The sequence below is a fragment of the Pseudonaja textilis genome, chromosome 4 (assembly GCF_049901715.1).
Source record: "Pseudonaja textilis isolate UNSWEBS1 chromosome 4, rPseTex1.2, whole genome shotgun sequence".
In the NCBI taxonomy this organism is placed as follows: Eukaryota; Metazoa; Chordata; class Lepidosauria; order Squamata; family Elapidae; genus Pseudonaja; species Pseudonaja textilis.
In genome coordinates this window covers 75,199,006-75,213,746 of record NC_141993.1, presented here as the reverse complement: position 1 = coordinate 75,213,746, position 14,741 = coordinate 75,199,006, and positions in this window count along the sequence as shown.

Genomic DNA, 14,741 nt, shown 5'->3' with positions numbered 1-14,741 from the left:
CCAGGTTTTTATTTGGCCTGGTTAAATGTGTTTTGTGAATAGGGCCATTTTGTCTGTACTCAAAGAACAGTGGTTACTCTTATCTATCATAAATCAATTACCCATATAACTTCATTTGATTTTCAGCAGTGAGATTTTGCACAGTGGTGATAAAAGCAACCAACGAATTAAAAACAATATTTTAATCAACCAGCAGAGGCAAAGAACATGGGAAGCTTTCAAAACTGAATTTAAAAAATTGGCAAGTGCACATTTTGTCTTATAACAGAATATAACTTCAATCATTTGAATTTATTATAAATTAAAGATTCCTTTGCTGTAGAATGAAAATTATGCTGAACATTTGATCAACCAGCAGGTTAATAGGAAAGATGTCAACACAGCAGCTTTACATGCATAGAATTATGTTAATCTTTGATGTACTTGTATCTTGTTTATGTACTGATAAAACATGCATAAGCCCTTTTACTAAAACTGAACAACTTGTCTTTATAAAAAAAAACAATACAAATATTATGCATTTTCCCCATGTAATAAATATTTAACTATTCTGAAAATATAAGGGATAAAAAATTGCAAATTTACTCTGCAATCTTAACTAGATACTGCGTCTGAATGCAAAGATACACAACTGTATAGAGGATTGCAAGATTATGCACACAAAAGCCACAAATTATACTACTGAATTCCACCAGGAACTCCTTCTATTCTCAATTTCATACATTCTGGTGAAATTTAACCCAGTGGTGGGATTCAATTTTTTTTTACTACTGCTCTGTGGGCATGGCTTGGTGGATGTGGCGCTGCTTGGTGAGTGTGGCAGGGGAAGGATACTGCAAAATCTTCATTCCCTCCCCACCCCATTAACCTGTTTTCCAACTCCACTCTCCATTCTCCTGTGCAGGGCAACAAAAGAAGACCCAGCCAATCAGCTGGGACTAGGGAGGCAGAGAATAGATGGGGGCAGGGCCAGAAAGAGGTGGTGTTTTCTGGTTCTCTGAACTACTCAATATTTCTGGTACTGGTTCTCCAGAACTGGTCAGAACCTGCTGAATACCACCTCTGAATTAACCATGATGACCTATTTTTGCTAAATACACTAAAATCAGAAGTGTATATAATCTCACAGAACCCACATGATTATGCACTTTGCCAAATGCTTGACTATTGCTTATATATGACTAAATTCATATTCTTCACCTAAGGCATTTTCAGAGACACTTCTAGGATTGTAAATGCTGGGAGTTACAGACACACTTTTTCCTTAAAAGAGGGAACTATACTGCGTAGTGTGTGATTTCCAAATTTCCTATGCTGAAGGACAAAATCTATCTTGATATGGAAATGGAAAGGGTAAAAAGCTCTGAAAGATTATGAAGACTTAATGGAGGTTTCCTATGATCAGGCCATAATAAACTGAGGTTATTTTAGATGAGTAATGATCAGCACCTGGAATCCAAGGAAAGAGATGATCTAATCTCTATCAGCACTTGCAATATTTATTTTTATTTATTTATTTGGTTTGTCAATTGCTTACAAGATAATAGTTATAACTAAAAACATAGTTATGAATACATGGATACATATAAGAGAAATAAAAGAAATAATAGGACAGGGATAGTAGGCACGTTGGTGTGTTTATGCACGCTCCCTACAGACCTCTTAGGAAAGGGGTGAGGTCAATAGTAGAAAGTCTAAGGTTAAAGTTTATGGGGTTGGGGGAGGAAACCACAGAGTCAGGTAGAGTATTCCAGACATCACTCTGTTGCTGAAGTCATATTTCCTGCAACCAAGTTTGGTGTGATTAACCTTGAGTTTGTATCTATTGTTTACTCTTGTATTATGGTTGAAGCTGAAGTATTCATTGACAGGTGGGATATTGCAATATATGATTTTATATACTATACTTAGATTGGAATGAAGCCGGCGTAGTTCTAGCTTTTCTAGGTCTAGAATTTCAAGTCTGGTGGCATAAGGTAGTCTGCAACAAGTAGAGGAGTGCAAAACTCTTCTTGTGAAATATTTCTGGACTTTCTTAACTGTGTTAATATCAGGTACGTAATGTGGGTTCCAGACTGATGAGCTGTATTCGAGTATTGGTCTAGCAAATGTTTTGTATGGTCTAGTTAGTAGTGTAATATTACCAGAGAAAAAGCTACGTAAGATTAGGTTAACAACTCTTAATGCCTTTTTGGCTATGTAGTTACAGTGGGCTCTAGCACTTAGATCATTAGAGATGAGTACTCCAAGATCCTTGACAAAGTTTGGATCATCAACAAGGTCTTGACTATTCAGCCTGTATGTTATTTTCTGATTTTTTTTTTTTTGCCAGTATGTAAGACAGAGCATTTGTTTGTTGAGATTTAAAGTTGCCATTTGTTTGACCATTCTGATACATAGTCAAGGTCTTTTTGAAGGGTAGCAGTATTGTCTATGGTGTTGAATAGCTTTATATCATCAGCAAAGAGGATGCAGTTGCTCTTGATATGATCACAGAGGTCATTTATGTAGAGTATGAAGAGACTTGGTCCTAGAACACTGCCTTGGGGGACACCATTGTTGACAGGTACAGAATTTGATAGGACACACCCAATTTTGACCATTTGTTGTTTGTTTGAAGGAATGCTTCTATCTAGTTATGCAGGTGTCCAGAGATACCATAAGATTTTAGCTTTAGTAGTAGTTTGTCGTGTACCACTGAATCAAAGGTTTTACAGAAGTCTATGTAGATTGCGTCTATTGCTTTGCCCTGATCGAGTTGTGTAGTCCATATGTTTTTGCAGTGTAAGAGTTGCAGATTACATGATATTTTTTTCCTGAAACCAAATTGTTTTTTAGAGAGTAGGTCTCTAAGTGGAGGATAATGGATTGGTTAATAATTGATTCCATGACTTTACAAGTGACGCAGCATAAAGATATTGGTCTGTAATTTTCAACTAGGCTGGGGTCTTCCTTTTTTAAGATGGGGATGACCGTGGCTTGTTATTTTTCCATATCTCTCTGTACTTATTTTTCTGAAAGCTGGTCCTTTGTTCCCCCACTTTCTCTCCTACCCCAGTTATAAACAAACAATCACAAAAGACAATTTGTGATAATGGGTTCACCTGTGTATGAAATCCCTTGTAAAATGCACACAACTCAGATCTCTCCATGGACACGGACAGGAATATATGCCATGGATTCAGTACTCCTCCAGTGCAAGCAGTCCTTGACTTACAACCAAAGTTATGACAGGTTTCAAAAAAAGCTTTGACCCATTCTTGAAGCTATGATGGCTGCACCCGATGACCCTTCCTGTGGTCTCATGATCATATTTTGGATGCTTAGCAACTGGTTTGCATTTACAACTAATTGCAGCATTCTGTGGTCATGGGACCAATATTTACCATCTTTTTGCCATTTTCTGATTTTGTTTTGATTAATCTAGAGTATCTTCTCCTGAAGATGAATTGATGAATCCTATCAATCTTTCAATAAAAATAGTTGCTAGAGCTAAATTTTAGTTCAAGAAAGTTCTGAAGATTCTAACTTAGGGATGTTAAACTCAATTTCATTGAGGGCCACATGAGCAAAGGTGGCATTCAGCAGGTTCTGACCAGTTCTGGAGAACTGATAGCAGAAATGTTGAGTAGTTCAGAGAACCGGCAAATGCCACCTCTGACTGGCCACACACCCATCTATTCTCTGTCTCTGGAGTCCCAGCTGATCGGCTGGGCCTTCTTTTAGTGCCCTGCACAGGAGAATGGAGTTGGAAAGCAGGTTAGTGGGGTGAGGAAGGAATAAATATCCTTCCCCTGCCACGCCCACCAAACCATGCCATGCCCACCAAACTATGCATACAAAAACAGTAGTAAAAATTTTTGAATTTCACCCCTGGGCATCAGGGTTGTGTTTTACCTCCGGGGGTGGGCAGGAAGTATGTGGCAAACTCGACTCATTTGTGTTGGGGGCACCTGTGGTAGCCTGAGCACTCTGCCAGTGAGAGTGGGTTCCCAAGCTCTGGTTTCATCTGCGACAACATCCTTCAACCCTCTGCTAGCAAAAATGGAGTTTGGGAGGGCTTCATGTGGCCCTTGCAAGGTCTGTTTTTTGCTACAAGGGCCTCCTGCAACCCTTTGTCAGTGAAAACTTAGCTCAGCCCTGCAAGCTCCATTTTTGGCTGTGATGGCCTCCTGCAACCCTCTGCCAGGGTCTCGCAAGGCCCTCCTGAGCTCCATTTTCATTGGCAGAGGCACCACGGGCTGATCCTTCCTTATTTCCAGGGTGGCCCAGTGGGCTATATCTAAGCACCCTGCATTCTGGATCCAGTCTGCCGCCCTTGAGTTTGATGCTCCTGCTCTAGGTGATAACTAGATTCCTAATAGACTCTCCCTATTTCTGGCTATCATAGTATGTTCTGTTGCTAAAGGCATTCAATGTTAACCACTCCACTAATGGAATTTTAAACAATAAATCAGTTAACTTATCATCTCAATATCCTCTTGGAGAGGCATTCATATTTCAATAAATATCCTGAATTAATAATAACAAATTAGATAATATAATTTATAACTCAATTCTTGCAATTTAAAATCATTTACAGTCAACTAAAATGCTTAGAATGATGTAGCAATAGAAGCTGTGATTATTACATGGTTTATCTATCAGGGCCACACTTAAAAAATGCTGTTTTTCAGATAGCCACCTGTTCTGTATCTACTTCATTAATCAACCCGTTTTCCGTGATAAATGTTGCTTTTCAAATACCCTTGATTTTCTACTGGTTCCATTCATTACACAATAATCTGTGTTGGAAGCACAGACTAACTGAACAAAGTCAAACAAAACCCTTTGTATGTGTATTTAAAGTCTTGTACTGTGCTGATGACACTTATAGATGAAAATAAAAAATAGTTTGAAAGCTCTATTAATGAAAGTCAAGAAACAAATAAAGTTAGATAGAAAGAAGCCCAAATTAATGATAACAGTTAAAGCAACAAGCTTTAGAATTGACAATGAAGTTATGGATAGCTTCTGTCTTTTAGGATCAATTCTCAACTGAAAGGATCTAGCAATCAAGAAATTCACAGACTAGCATTTGATAAAGTAGCAATGCATTTTTTTGGAAAAGATATTCAGATACCATGATGCTTCTATACCTATAGAGCTTAGAATGGTACAGGCAATGTTTTTTTCTATGGTACTCTATGGAAATGAAAGTTAGATTTTGAAGAAGCTGAATTAATGTTGACTATTAATGCTTTGAACTTGAAATAGGAAGACTTGAGAATCTAAAGGACAACTAAAAAATGGGCAGACTCAAAGTTATCATATTTGAGACACATTTTTCTATATTGCAGCTCTCTTGAGTAGTCCATAATGATGATGGAAAGAGGGAAAAATGAAGGGAATACCAGCATAAGATGATTAGGGGACTGGACACTAAAATATATGAAGAACAGTTGCAGAAACTGGGAATGTCTAGTCTAATGAAAGGCAGGACTAGGGGAGACATGATAGCAGTGTTCCAATATGTCAGGGGCTGCCACAACAAAGAGGGAGTCAAGCTATTCTCCAAAGCACCTGAGGGCAGGACAAGAAGCAGTGGGTGGAAAATTATTAAAGACAGAAGCAACTTAGAACTAAAGAGATATTTCTGACAGTTAGAACAATTAATCAGTGGAATAACTTGCCTCCAGGAGTTGTGAATGCTCCAACACTGGAAGTTTTAACAAAGATGTTGGATAATCATTTGTTTGAAGTGTTGTAGGGTTTCCTGCCTAGGCAGGTAGTTGGACTAGAAGACCTCCAAGGTCCCTTCCAACTCTGTTATTCTATTCTATTCTGAAGATGAATGAACTTAGTTACAGTAATGATAGGTGTATTACTGTAAGACTTGAACTGCCTGGCTGGAGATAGATCACAGTGGGGAAAGTCTATTCATGAAATCATTAGGAATTGAGCTGATGTCACATAATAAATCAATCAACTAATCAATGTTAAAGAAGTTAATGGAAAAATATGGCAACAAACTAACTTGTAATCCAAAAGATTTGACTTTCCAGTTTGGATATTCATATTTTTAATTGTTCTTTAGCTTTGGTGTACAATTAAAAATGATACTAGAGTTTGCAAGAGTCAGATCTATTGACAAATTGTTTTAAGATATCCTGTGTTCATTGCAGCAAGATGGGCAGCCAACAAATTTAATAAACAAATAAAAATAACAATAAGGGGACTCAAATATAGGCAATTCTTAAGGGTTGAATAAATAACTTCAATATATAAATTAATCTTCCTAGTTTGGTATGCTGGAGATAAACTGATCTAAGGGCTTTTTAATAATTTGAACAGGACTTCATATTTGTCTTCTATCATGTCCTCTAATGAGAAGTTCATATAATCTTTTTCTTCATTTTTTTGTTCATTAATGTCAGTTCCCACTAAACTTTAAAATGTTGGAAAATTCAAAGCACTGAAGTAACTTTAGAAATCATATTTTAATTAATTTGTTCTATAAATGGAAAGCTTCAATTGATATAATCACAACATATTTTGAATGTGGGAAATTAAAATAGGTTGAGGGTGTTTTTTAAAAAATGTCATTGCTGGTCTTGATTGCATATATCAGGAGACTATTAAGTCAACCTTAACACTGCCTAGAAGTTATGAATTTGCCCTTTTGAGAAGGTGACTAATTTATAGGTGCAATAAATATATAGTTTTATTGGAAGTAAGTATTGATATAGTCAGGAAACAATACAATAAAAACAGAAATATAAATGTCTTAAAATTAATAAAAAATAGATAAAACTAGGAACCAAGTACATGAATAATAAGGGAGTTTCTATAAATGTCTCTAGGAAACCTATGAAGTAGATAAATAATTACTTCTGCTATTTTTCCTAGTTATTGCAACTGAATATAGCCATTAAACAATTTAGAACAATTTTAACATTAATGTCTTAACTGCTGATATTGAATGTTCTTAATATCTTACAAGGAATACATATCCAGATTCAAACATTAGATAGTGAAAACATATTGTTGGTTTACTGGAAACTGTTTGGTTCGTGATTCAGCATATCACATAAAAATAAACCCTCATTGTGCATAATTTTGTAGACCTTCATCATGTCAGATATAGATAATCAGAGTTGGAAGGGACCTTGTAGGTCATCTAATCCAACCCCCCCCCCACCTAAACAGGAGACCCTACACCATTTCTGACAAATGGCAGTTCAATCTCTTCTTGAAAGTCTCAAGTGATGATGCTCCCACAACTTCCAAGGGCAAGCTGTTCCATTGGTTGATTGTTCCCCCGTCAGAAAGTTTCTCCTTATTTCCGGGTTAAATCTCTCCCTGTTCAGTTTCCATCCATTATTCCTTGTCTGGCCTACAGGTGCTTTAGAAAATAGCTTGACCCCTTCCTCCCTGTGGCAGCCCCTCAAATATTGGAAGACTGTTATCATGTCTCCCCCGGTCCTTCTCTTCACTAGGCTAGTCAAGCCCAGTTCCTGCAACCATTCGTTGTATGTTTTAGCCTCCAGTCCCCTAATCATCCTGGTTGCTCTTCTCTGTACTTTTTCTAGAGTTTCAACATCTTTTTTATAGTGTGGTGACCAAAACTGGATGCAGTACTCTGGGTGTGTATAAATCCTTACTAAGGATTTATAGAGTAGTAATAGTACCTCACTTGACCTTGATTGTATCCCTCTGTTAATGCAATTTAGGATTGCATTTTGGCTGCAATCTTTTTTGGCTGCTGCTGCACACTGCTGGCTCATATTTAGTTGGTTGTCTACTAAGACCCCAAAATCCTTCTCACAGTTACTGCTATTAAGTCTGGTTTCACCAGTCTATACATGTGCATTTTTGGTTTTTCTTGCCTAAGTGTAGGACTTTACTTTTCTCTACATTGAATTTCATTTTGTTAGATATGGCCCAGTGTTTTAGTCTGTCAAGATCCATCTGGATCTTGAGCCTATTTTCTTGGGTGTTAGCTATTCCTGCCAGCTTAGTATCACCTGCAAATTTCTCTCATCTAAGTCATTAATGAAGGTATTGAAGAGTACTGGCCTAAAATGAAACCTTGTGGCACCCCACTGCTTACTTCCCTCCATGTAGACTTAGACCCATTAAGGGCTATTTGTTGAGTACGGTTTGTCATCCAGTTGCGAATCCATCTAGTGGTGGTGCTATCTATCCCACTCTTTTCTAGCTTACCAAGAAGTAGGTTGTGGTCTACTTTGTCAAATGCCTTGCTGAAGTCTAGGTATATTATGTCCACAATATTTTGCTGGTCTACTAATTTAGTCACTATGTTGAAGAATGAAATAAAGTTGGTTTGGAATAATCTGTTTTTAACAAACCTGTGCTGGCTGCTAGTTATTACTTTACTTGTTTCTAGATGTTGGCAGATCTGTGTTTTAATTATTTTTCCAGTATGTTCCCAAGTATTGATGTTTGGCTGATTGGTCGGTAGTTTCCTAGGTCTGTTTTTTCTTTCCTTTTTTGAAGATGGGAACCATATAGGCTCTTTTCCAGGCTTTGGATAGTTCCCTGGTAGTCCAGGATTTTTGAAAGATGTGGTGTAGTGGATCTGAGATGACCTCTGCCAGCTCCTTTCATATTTATCTTTTTACCCCTACTTTTGCCTTTTTGTATAAACTAGAAATTTTTTCTAGTCCCTGAGAATTCTGCTTGTCCTTTATTGAACTTTCCTAGCTCTTTTTTAAAACAGCAATTAGAATTTTAGGTGCTGCAAACCTATATTTATTCCATGTTCTATTGCTTTATAGATTTGTACAAAGGCATTGTTCTATTACTTTGTCCATCTTTTTTCTAATAGTCTTTAACACTGAATTTGTCTTTTTCATGGTTGTTGCATTCTGAATCAATATTTTTATTGCTCCATATGCCATGACGATAGCATTATTGTTCTATTCAGTCTTGCCAGCTGGATATATCATAAAATCTCTTTGAGTCAACCTTGACTCTGGGTGACTTTATAAATAGGTCTACTTAGAGTTCTTGGTACCATATAGAAATATTTGCCATTACCTTCTTCCAGGATACTTTTATTATTTCCCTGTCCTGCCTGAACATCTAGGATTTCTGGTAATGTAGCATCTTTTAGCTTTTGGAAAAAGGTTGGTTAGATGCTACCATCTAAAATAGCATCAATGCATGCTCTAAGTTAGATTTTTTTTCCCCAGGTTATATTAATTTGAAGGCATGTGATCTGTCATTGCTAGAACACCACAATAGAATCAGAAGTCAAAATAATTCAGTAGAAGATACATACTGTGTTGGAAATGTTAGAACCTCTCTAGGTTTCCCTAGTAATTTGTATAAATCCAATACTGCACTTATTATATCCTAGTTAGTTTTAGAAAGAAAAAAAGAAACAAGAAAAAACAAGAAAGAAAAACAACAATAACAACAAAAAGGAATGATGTTAAAGAATTTATTAAGAAAGAAAGAAAAACCCTCATATGGTGTTTAGTATCAATGAAGAAAGATGAGACATCTAGAGATATGGAAGCAAGCCAAAAATGAAGAAGAATCTGTCCTCTGTAAGGAATGCAGTGAGTTGCATCTAGAGCAACTATCATGATCTATGAGTGACAATGAGGTAAGATTATTTGGGACATTAATTTAGCAAGCATTTGAAAACTCTTTGGATAGAAAGAATTGCTATTGGGAGAATTAATGTAATTTAACTTTTATGCAGTATGATGATGAATTATTGGAAAGGTCACTTTAGAATGCAACATTGCCAAGTACCTGCTGAATAATAGTATGATACTATGAATATGGTTTTATTGCCTAGTTTTTTCATTACCATTTTTGGGATTTATCTATTAAGAAGGCATATTTCAACCCAATATCTTTTGATATCACATACTTTACGGTGGATTTCTTCCAAGTTGTTTCCATGTGAAAATTTCTTCCAGGTTGTTTCCATGTGAAACCTCTTGGAGTTTCATTGGTTCTTGCTATACCTATGAGCAAATGGAAAGTATAACATAGGATCTGGGAACTTTTGAATTTTCATCGAAATGACAATGAATATTCTTGGATTTTATAATTATCTACTGATTTAAAATATTGGTATTCTTAGTTTATAAACATCATGACATACAAAGAGGTCCACAACAATATTGAAGCTACAAATAATTTAAAAGGGGGGAAAATTGGAACAGGAATTAAAGTATATGAGAATAGCATTGAAACAGTAATATCTAATAGTGCAGCTCAATGAATAATCACAATTAATTTAATGATGTTCACTCTGAAAGTTAAATCTTGCTGTGAATTCTGGAAACTGTTATTTCAATGTATATGAAGGAGCCTCAGTTGAGGGAGAATTATATATAGCAATGCAGTCTCCAAAGTAAATACTGTTGAGTGCTTTTCTGACAAATCTTGCATAGGATTGCACAATAATTATTCACTAACACTCTTCAGATGTAATTCAATGCATTCTAATCCAGGAATATATCTCATGAAAGACACTGAGGATTAATTAAAAGCTACCTTCTGAAATCTAACTAAAAGAAAAGGCAAAAGGCCCTTAATTTAGTTGATTGTGTGTTGATGTGTTCTCTCCAGCTATTATCTATCTTATTTTCAAAATGTGGTGAGATCAAGTTGGTGATCTTAAATAGAATGCTTATATATTGGATTTCATTAATAGAAAGTCCAACAATTGTTTTGATAAACAGTCTTCAAATCTTTAAAAACCAATGACTCTTTAAACAGTCTTAAAACAAAGAAGCAGATAAGATTGGTTCCATGTTGAACAATGCATATAGATGTGTGACCGCCAACAAAATGTTATAGTATCTACTGGCTTTTTTGTTCAATTTTCTGACATGTTTACTTCATTCTATCTTCTCTTTGCTCAGTTTGGGGCTACCAGTTTTCATCAGTAACAATCCAAAAATCTCTAGATAGCAGCTAAGAGAAACAGAATAAAACAATCCCTTGCTGACTTCTAGTCTTTGAACTTTGTAGTTCAGATCTGGTAAATCCCATCACAGCCAGACAGCATTGTGTTCACCAATAAGTGTAATCCTTGGCTGCTTTGTGGATCCTACCCTTCAGTATTTTCCTCTAAAATTTGCTCTTTAATTGCTAAAAATGCTGAGATTTTCTCACCTTTTAATGGTTCCACTTGAAGAAATATTTAGTCACTGAATTTGCATATCACACTGATATAAAATATGCTTTAAAAATCATGTTGGTTGAGTTGACTAATGGCACTAATCAAGAACTGAAGGAACTGTACATAGCTCAGAATGGGCAGATCCACCCATTGAACCTCCTTTCACTTTCCCATTAGTTATTTCAAATGCCAATGATTCTGCAAGAATCTTTTAGTTAACACAAGTTTATAGAAGGGGTTTTTTTTAGAAGGTTTTAGAAGGTTTTTTAAGAATAATATACATAATAAGAAACCCAGCCCATTATTTTTGGTTAGTTGGAAACATGATTGCTTGGTTTCATTTGAGAAAAAGCACCAAAAAAAAAAGAAGGAAAAGAAAAGTAATGTGGCCTTCTATGCTGCTAAAACAGGTGATAATTGAAGGCTGCTTTCAACTGCAGACTCCAAGCAAAGGTATTAAGTTGATAAAAATTGATTGTTTTTCACATGCAATCTGAACAAAATACAATTTATAAATCAAACCAAGTGTGCAGAGAACACATTTGACATCACTTACTGTATTGAAATATTTGCTTTTTCAAAACCCAAACCCAAACCCCAAACCCTCTTTGACTTCCAAGCAACAAGAACAAATCCAAAAGACAGATGAGGATATTTATAGTGCATTTTTAGACCTTTTGCAAATGATGTAAATCAATTCATTCAAGGAGATGATTGCCTACTATTTCAGTACGGTTCAATTTTGTCCTCTGCTTTAGAAAATTCATTTGAGCTGAGACCCTCTTCTTGCCTCTAAATTCCACCAGATGTCTCCCTGTCAGTCACAGACATAAAGGAAGCTTTTCAGATATCTGTGTAGTGCATGTAATTACAGGTTCTAGTGATGATGTTGTAATTGGCTTGATGTTGTTGCAGTTTCTCTATTAAAAAGAATGTCACTCCTATAGATTTAAAGGGAAAACAAGGGCAAGAGATTGCTGGATGTTGAATGAAGCAGCCCTGCATAGTAACTGCAAATCTTGATTGACAGGATGATTCATTCCTCCTTTGCTGCTAAAATAAGGATGTCCTGAAAATTCTGGTTTAAAGATGAAGAGCTTCAGAGGGCCACAGAGACCCCTAAAAAAATCATAGTACTGATAATTCCATTAATTAATTTTCCTGGTGCCCAGTATTATAGATCAGAATTTTTCAAACTAAAGTTGAAAAGATTCTATGAAAAACTAAAGGTTTTTTTTTTTCACTTGAACACAGTCAATATTCTATTACTAGAATTTCACCTCTTGCGCAAGGATGCAAGGAATTATTTTTTAATGAACAGATTCTGTAGCTGAAAAAGCACGTTGTAGACAACCAGAGTGCTGGCCCTATTGTTCAGCTCCTGTCTGTCCATAAATCTGGCTTACTGAAAACTCTACCTTGATCTTGGATTCTTCTGGATAGGTGTTTGTGTATGTCATTCAGCCTGGGGAATAGGACCTCATTTGCAGCCTTTGAAATCAGTTCTCTTTTCTTGTTGATAAGTCTTTGGTAGCTTGTAACAGTCTAATCCGGGGTGTCAAACTCAATTTCATTGAGGGTCAGGGTTGTGTTTGATCTTGGGGGGCCGGAGGGTGGGTGTGACCAGAGTGGGCATGGCCAGCTCAACGTCAGTTGTCGAAGCTCCATTTTCAGCCGTGACGGCCTCCTGCAGCTCTCTGCCAGAAAAAACGGAGCTTAGGGGTGTGTGCGTGGCCATAAACAGAGTTTAGGAGAGCCACATAGAGCACTATGGGCTGATCCTTTGCTGTTTCCAGGGTGGCTCCGCAGGCCAGATCTAAGTACCCTGAGGGTTGGATCCGGCCCCTGGGCCTTGAGTTTGACACCCCTCATCTAATCCAACAAGGTTTCATAATTACTGCATTGCCTCCTTTACACCACTAAACAGAACACCATGTATGTTATTAGCCAACAGTAATGGACTTGGATTTTTTATTCTCACTAGGATTTTCCCACCCCTGGAAGTGTTAATGTACAGTTCCTACATATAATGAAACATTTTCATTCAGTATTGAAATTGGTGTCCTTTGGAAATCTGATAAAGCTCCAGATATGACCCAAGGCCATTTCTCATACTATTGAACTTTCCAAGCATAAACATAAGCTATTTTTCCAGTGTTAAAAGCCTAGTTTATTTTTCTGATTTATTTTCCCACTTTCCTGGTTTTTGGTCAGAATTTCTTTTTCTTTCTTTCTCATTATTATTCGCATATGCTTTCATTTGCTCCTTCAAATCCATTTAATAAGGCTTCTAAATGGAATACCAGGTTGTTCATTTTTGTATTGGCCAGTGAAACAGCAAAACTAGATATAAATCTAAGTTGCTATTACTGTATGGTTATTTTTTTAAAAATGCAAAGGAAGAACTAGACTTTGTGAGAACCACATATAACTATAAGCAAATAGATAATTTCTTTCTTTTAAAAGAAATTGAAAAGTTAAAATATTAGCTATTTCTTACATTTCCAAAAATAAACTAAGTTTTTTTTAAAAGAAAGAAAATCCTATCCCAAAGGTGCTTTTTCAAGAAGCAACTGGACTTTTCTTTGAAGACATTTCACTTCTCATCCAAGAAGCTGAAGAAGCTTCTTGGATGAGAAGTGAAATGTCTTCAAAGAAAAAACAGAAAAAGCCTCTTGAAAAAGCACGTTTGAGACAACCATGACCTCCACCCTCTCCACCCTCCATTGTTTTTGTTTAAAGCAACTCTCAAACATAAATTCATTTTTAGCAGAACCTATGGCATGATTCTTCTACATCCCAACTTGCAGATAAAAGATAGTAATTAATATTTATTAAGAATATATCAATGCATTAGAAGATAAATCCAAACCGGAAAACTGAAGGTGCAGGCATCTGTTCTTGAGGTACATCTTATTATACCTGATACATGGTTGCCTTCCAGGAAAAAAGACCAGAATAGCTGAAAGTTATAGAATAGGATTTTTTAAACCCTTCATCATATGAAACATGAGCTGAGCAATGTTTTAAAAGGTAACTTTCACTATTGTACTGAGATATGCTTTTACAGAAAGACTACAGAATTGTACATTACTTTTGCTGGATACAAGTCAATTTTATTCACAGCTAGAGCTACCCACTAGAGAGCAATGAGGAATTATTTTAAATGGACTGCAAAATAATGTGTTCACCAATGTAGATTCTATACAGGGCTGAATTTGAACAAGCTGTGGCATGAAAATAAGTTGGTTTACAGAAACCAGGTTGAAGTTTGGATGCTGAAGTCTATTATATCAGGGCTGTGATGATAAAAGAACTGTGTCAAAGTAAAGAATTATGCGTAACTATTGAGTGACATCCTATAGCCCACATTCCCAGATTTTTGTTCAGATTTTCTAAAGGCAGAATGAATGAAGGTTGAAAGTAACAATGGAGTACATTCTATAGCTTAAAATTAATAGTTGTTTCCTGATTGTCCGTAATAAGATCATCTTTAGATAGGACTCCCCTTAATGTCTATCACATTCATAACAAAAGACATGATCCCTCTGATAATTGGGTCCTAAATTAGAGGTAGGGCCAGGTCTAC